The sequence below is a fragment of the Triticum urartu genome, chromosome 7A, assembly GCF_056163025.1.
Source record: "Triticum urartu cultivar PI428250 chromosome 7A, HENAU_Tu73, whole genome shotgun sequence".
Lineage (NCBI taxonomy): Eukaryota > Viridiplantae > Streptophyta > Magnoliopsida > Poales > Poaceae > Triticum > Triticum urartu.
In genome coordinates this window covers 686,637,615-686,644,170 of record NC_141879.1, presented here as the reverse complement: position 1 = coordinate 686,644,170, position 6,556 = coordinate 686,637,615, and positions in this window count along the sequence as shown.

Below are 6,556 nucleotides of genomic sequence, written 5' to 3'. Positions count from 1 at the left end.
AGCCTGAGCATGGAGAGACTAGGGGATGCTCAGCCCCAAGGAAAATTGGCCTTGCCTATGGTATGATGAGTGCTAAACCCTTGGCTCCAGCCCTGGCCCATGAGCGAGCCTCGTCCTGGATGTCATGTAGCAGCTTGGATGTAGATGGCGCGGCGCCGTCGAAGACGCAAGAGTTGCGATGTTTCCAGATGGACCAGGCGACCAGCAGGATAAGCGAAGAGAGTCCTTTCCGGTGCGCCAGCGGCGTGGCCAGAGTCATAGAGTGCCACCACTCGAGGAAGAGGTTGGAGGGCGCGGGCGCGAGAGCTGATGGATAGCACCAGCTAAAGCAGTCGTGCCACACCTGTCGCGAGAATGCGCATCCCACAAGCAAATGCTCTATGGACTCGCCGGCCTGGTCGCAGAGGAGACATGAGGCGTGATGTGGCAGCCCGTGTCGCGCCAGACGGGCAGCGGTCCAGCATCGATCTTGAAGCGCCAGCCAGGCGAAGAATTTGATTCGGAGCGGTGCCCAGCAGCGCCAAGTAAGCTCCCAGTGTGGCGCGCGAATTGAACCAGCGAAGAGAGTGGAGTAGCAGGAGGCCGCAGAGTAGGAACCATTCGTCGTCCATCGCCATCGGAGGCGGTCTGGCTGGTCCGTGAAGTTGATGGCGATGTGATTAATGCGGCGCCAGAGAACGACGTACTCGGCCATGGCAAGAGTGGTTAAGGCACCCTGGATGTCCTGAATCCATGCGCGCTGGTGCAGCCCCTCGACCAGGCTGCGGGTCCTGCGGCGTCGGCGGGGCACGAGCGAGGCGACGGCCGGCGCAAGCTCCAAGATTGAATGCCCGTCTAGCCAACAGTCAGTCCAGAAGCGGCAAGATCTCCCATCGCCAATGCTCCAGAAGGTGGAGGCCCGAAAAATCGCACGGGCTTCCGTGTCGTCCGGCAGCTGTAGATGCGCCCAAGGGCGTGTGGAGTCGGTGCGCTGCAGCCACAGCCACCGTGTGCGAAGCGCCAGCCCGAACCGGCGCAAGTCCATGATCCCGAGGCCGCCATACTCGAGCGGGCGGCAGACCCGCTGCCAATTGACCAAACAGTGGCCGCCATTGGCGTCGTGCCGGCCATGCCAGAGGAACTCTCGGATTATGCGATTTAAACGCCGGAGGACGGGTTGGCAGATCACCATGGCCATGAGAAGGTGGATCGGCATCGCGGAGAGCACATGCCTGACAAGGGCGAGACGTTCGCCCCGAGAGAGCATGGAGGCGCGCCAGGTGGACAGCTTCTTCACCATGCGATCTATCAAAGGTTGTAGAGCCGAGGCTGGCACCTTGCGCACCGATAGCGGCAGCCCCAAGTACGGGATGGGGAAGTGCGAGATGGGACACGCCAGGACGGCGGAGATGATCGAGACCTCATCATCCGAGCAGTGGATTGGAGTGGCCGAGCATTTGTCGAAGTTAGTATGGAGCCCGGACGCGTGCCCGAAGACGTGCAGGACAGAGCGCACCGCGGAAAGCTCGGACGCAGTAGGGTGGCAGAAGATAGCGACGTCGTCGGCGTAGAGGGAGACGCTGGGCGCTATGTGGCGAGGGGTGAGCCTCCGGAGGATGCCCGCAGCCATGGCGTGGAGCATGAGCGAGTTGAGTACATCGATCACCATGGTGAAAAGCATGGAGGACACCGGGTCTCCTTGGCGCAGTCCCTTTGCGTGGAAGATGGGAGGGCCCGGGCTCCCGTTGATGAGGACGCGGGTGGAGGCAGTAGATAGAAGGATGGAGATCCATTCACACCACCGTCTACCGAATCCCAGATGCCGCAAGACCTCGAGCAGAAAGGGCCAAGAGACGGCGTCGAAAGCCCGGGCGATGTCGAGCTTGAGCAGAACGCGGTTGGCCTTGGAACCATGGAGGTGGCGAGCCGTTTGCTGGACGAGCATAAAATTATCATGGATGCACCGCCCTGAGATGAACGCACTCTGGCTCGAGGAAACCGGCTCGTTGAGTCGTGGCGCCAAGCGAAGAGAGAGCACTTTAGCCACCAACTTAGCCATGATATGAATCAAGCTGATCGGCCTGTAATCGCCAAGAGCGGCCGCGTCGGCACGCTTGGGTAGTAAGGTGATGAACGCCTCGTTAAGGCACTGGAAGCCTCGCCCGTTCAGGTGGTAAATCTTGTCAAAGGCATCCATGATGTCACCTTTGAGCACCTCCCAGCAGCTGCGCAAGAATTCGACGGAGAAGCCGTCGGGGCCGGGGGATTTGCCTGTGGGAAGCTGCTTGACAGCGCTCCACACCTCCTGCTCGGTGAATGGCCGGTCGAGGTAGGACAGGTCGAATGATCTCGGGTCGATCGTATTCAGGTCCAGTGTGAAGTCGCGAGAGTCCGAGGAGCCGAGGACCGTCGAGAAGTGCTGGAAGGCGGCCTCCGCCATGGCCGCCTCGGAGGAGATCGTGGCTTCGCCCTGCCGCAAGGAGAGGATGCGAGTGCGTTGTTTGCGGTGGGAGGCCTGGATGCGCAGGAAAGCGGTGGACTCCTCCCCATCCCGGAGCCAGGCTAAGCGGACTCGTTGGCGCAAGATGGAACGCTCGAGCGAAGCCAGGCCCAGGTAGGCCTGCTTGAGGCGACGACGCAGCCACGTTTCTGCGTCGGAGAGGGGCCGCAAGTCCTGGGCCGAGTCGAAGCGGGCGATGAGCTCACGCGCCACAAGGAGTTGTAGAGACACATTGCCAATGGATCTGGCGCTCCAGCTCTGGAGGCGGCGTGCTGTGAAGCGGAGACGCTCGAAGATCCTACGAAACGGATCCGGGTCAGGGCTGACGGCGCACCAGGCCTCCGAAATCGTCTGTGCGAAGCCGGGCATCTTCGGCCAGAATTTCTCAAAGTGGAAGCGGCGAGCTCCTGGAGAGCGCTGGGCGCAGTCCACCATGAGAGGACAGTGATCGGAGGCCGCGGATGACAGGCACCGGAGGATGCAGCTTGAGTGCGCCGATTCCCAGGAAGTAGTGCATAAAACTCTGTCGATGCGCACCAGGGTGGGTGAATCGCGCTCATTGGACCAGGTATATCGCCTGCCGTGGAGGTACATGTCGCGAAGCTCGAGATCGGCCATGAAGCGACGGAAGCGCCTCATGAGGCGCATGTTGAGCCTGGAGTTGTTTTTGTCCGCGGCGGCCGCAATCATGTTGAAGTCGCCGCCAAGGACCCAAGGGCCGGCGCAAAGCTCGCGGACATCTTGAAGATCCTGCAGGAAGTTCATCTTGTCAGAATCGGACTGCGGGCCGTAGACGCCCGTAAGCCAGAAGGGGTGGTCGCCGTAGAGCGAGGATACCACGGCTGTGATGTGATGCGCCCCAAAGGTCGGAGAGGAGATCGTAAGTTCGGAAGAGCGCCAGGCTAACAGAATCCCGCCGCAAGTGCCGACCGCAGGCAAGAAGTGAAAAGCGTCAAACGACGGCCCGAGGGTCTCCGAGACGAGGGGCATGGTGATCAGCTCGAGTTTGGTTTCCTGCAGACAAGCTATGGCAGGCAGGTCGGAGGACATGACGCTGCGAACGGCAGTACGTTTGGCACCCGAGTTGAGGCCTCGACGTTCCAAAAAAGAATTTTGAGGTTCTGGTCCATAGACAAAGGTCTGGTCCATGCACAAGCAATGAGGCACGGGCGGCCTAGGCAGGCGTAATGGCTGTCGATGCTAGCGGCAGGCCGCGCGGTGGCCACACCCAGCCATAGAACTCGGCGAACGCCTGGATCACATCCGGATCGAGCGGCTGCTGGAAGAGCTTGGCGTACTTGTCGAGTTCCTCGGGGTTCACCGGATCATCATCCTTCAATAGCCCAAGATGAAGCAGAAGCACACGCTTGGCCTTCATTCCTGAGTCTAGACCGCGGTCGGCCTTGGCGATCCGGTCGCTTCGGCGGGGGGGGGGGGGTGAAGTTGTCTGGAATCTCACGCCGGCGGCGACGCGGCGGGGCCTGTAGCAAGGGAGTAACATCTTTCTGCACCGACTGGATGAAGCTTAAGATTGCATCGGCGACGTCCGGGACGTGGTCTTGTCGTTGCATGCGCTGCATGGGCTGCATGGAAAGCAGCGCGCCAGCTGTCGCCATACCATCCGGTGCGGTCGTTTGAACAGGAGTTTGCATGGCTGGGCCCCCTGAGCAGGCTGGGGTGGGGGAGACAGAATCAGAGTCAGCGGCACGGCCTGCAGAGCGGATCCGGGCAGGCGAGGCGATTGGCCCCCCGGGCAAGGAAGTGGCGGGGTCCTCAAGGCTGACCTGGGCGGGGGGCAGGCCCGAGGGCGAGGCAGGTGGGGATGGCACCCTTTGGCACGGCGCGCGCGTGCCTGCTGGAGAATCCGCAGCAGGCGCGGAGCAGACCGGGTCCAGCGACAGAGGACCGATGGGAGACGGCGGTGCCCCCAAGGGATCAGACCCAGCAAGTTGACCAAGGGCAAGTTGCCCGTTGTCTACTCCTTGGACGATAGGCACAAGTGGGGGGTCCGAGGTGGGGGAGCTCATGGTGTCAGGCGGGCCTGCGGCCCCTGGGGGGCGACAGGATAGGCCGCGCACGTAGGAGGGCCCGTAGGAGAGGAAGCGGCCAAAGACGCAGCAGGGGAGGGGCCCAAGGGCAGCAGGGGGGCAGCCGTGTCCAGAGGCGGAAAGACCACGCGACTGAACACAGGGGGGCCACCTGGACCAGTACGGGCCGAGGGGTGGGGCCCCAGCACGCCGCACCAGATGCGGGCCGGCGGCGGCAAGTGGCGGCGACGTGTGGCCTCGCGGTTGCCGCGGCGCGGGGCGGCACGGCCGGAACCTTGGGGGAAGTCATGCCGACGCGGATATGGGGGTGGCACCGGCGGCAACGAGGGAGGGGCGGACGCCTCGTCGTTGCCGGTGCTGGGCGGTGGCGATGGCGCGGCAGGCAGCCTGTAGTCCTCGGAGCGAGAGACGTGGATGGAGACAGGAAAACGAAGGAGCGGGCGCCCAAAATGAGTAACCATGTTGGGATCAGCGTCCTCGTAGGCCGCATCCGGCGTCGGGAGGAGCAGCTCGGAGAGGCGGGGGATGGCGTCGGGGTTGAGAGTCCAGGCGGAGAGGCGGAAGGTCGACATGTCCGACATGTCCGCCGTCTCCGAAGCAAGCTCGGCGATGTCGCAGAACGGCGAGAGAAGCGTCTCGGCCGACGCGCGGTCCCAGGCGTGGTCCGGGATGCCCACCATCTCGATGTGAACGTGGAAGCGCGCGGACACAGGCTCACCCCCGGCCAGCCGGCTCCAAGGGAGGATCAGCAACCGGAAGCGACCACTCCTCACGTTCCCGGAGGCGACGTGCGCGCGGTCAGCCGTGTCACGGAACCGTAGGAGGAATTCGCCGTCCCGGCGCGGGTGGACGGAGAGCGTGCCCTCCCCAAGATGGAACCTGCCCTGGAGGAGTGCCTGTACCTCGGCACGGGAGACACCGGAGCGAGCGCCCGCGACCACCGCCAGAAGGGCACGCTGCTCAAGGGCCAACTCCGCAGCTGCGACCGCCGGAGAACGCGGCAGGTAGCAGACCGCAGCGGGCGGCCGGAGAGCAGGGTGACCCGACATCGAGGAAACACGGGAGTCAGTGGAGGCAGGCGAAGCGCGCGGCAGCGAGGGTGTGGCCAAGGACCGCGACGCCGACGCGGAAGAGGGCAGCGCATCCGACGAAGGGCGAGGCGACGAGGAGGGGAGTGGTGCGGCAGCCGATTGCGTGGCGGACCCGGACCCGGAGGACGCAGGCCGGGAACCACCAACAGAGCCGGAAGCAGCATGGATGGGAGATGGAGAGCTGGCGCAGAGCCGCTTGGTCGGGGGCGCGTTGGAGGAGGAGGCTGGGGAGCGCGGACGCATGCACTGGCGGGCAACATGCCCGAAGAAGCGGCAGCGACGGCATCGCACGTCGCGGCGGCACTTAGAGTGCCGGTGGTCCGGGGCGGGGTCGAGGCACCGAGGGCACTCCCGGGAGGAAGGCGGGGGCGGCGGGCGAGGGCCGTCGCGGCGAGGTCGAGGGCGTCGGCGCCGCCGGGCCAGCAGACGCTTGCGGGACCGCGGCAGCTCCCAGCCACCGTCAGCGGGAGGGAAGTCCACGCGCTGGACCCGATGGATCTCGGACCTCGGCCGATGCGGGGGGCGGGCGCGTCGCCGCCAGGAAAGGGCGCCGAGGCGGGGGACGCAGGGCAGGGGGAGCAGAGCACCTCGCGAAATGAGGAAGGCTGGCGGCGCGGGGAGCCCCCCTCCGCCGAGGAGGGGCTGGACTCCAACCAGCGCAGCATGCGGGGACGGGCTGGGGTGGTCGCCGAGGCCGGAGCGGCCGGCGGCGAGTACTGGAGTGGGTCGGTTTCCTGGTAGCTTCCTTCGTCAGGCCTGACCAGCTCAACACTAGAATAATTCGAGGGTCTATATTTTGCCTAGTATGACACACTTGTTCACATTTTTTTTTCACAGCTTACAATAGGAAGTTGTGGCCTGCGACAAATACAAAAATTTTGGTACCACACACGGATCATCTTTGGTCGTCACTGATGACCGATAGCTATGCATGTCTG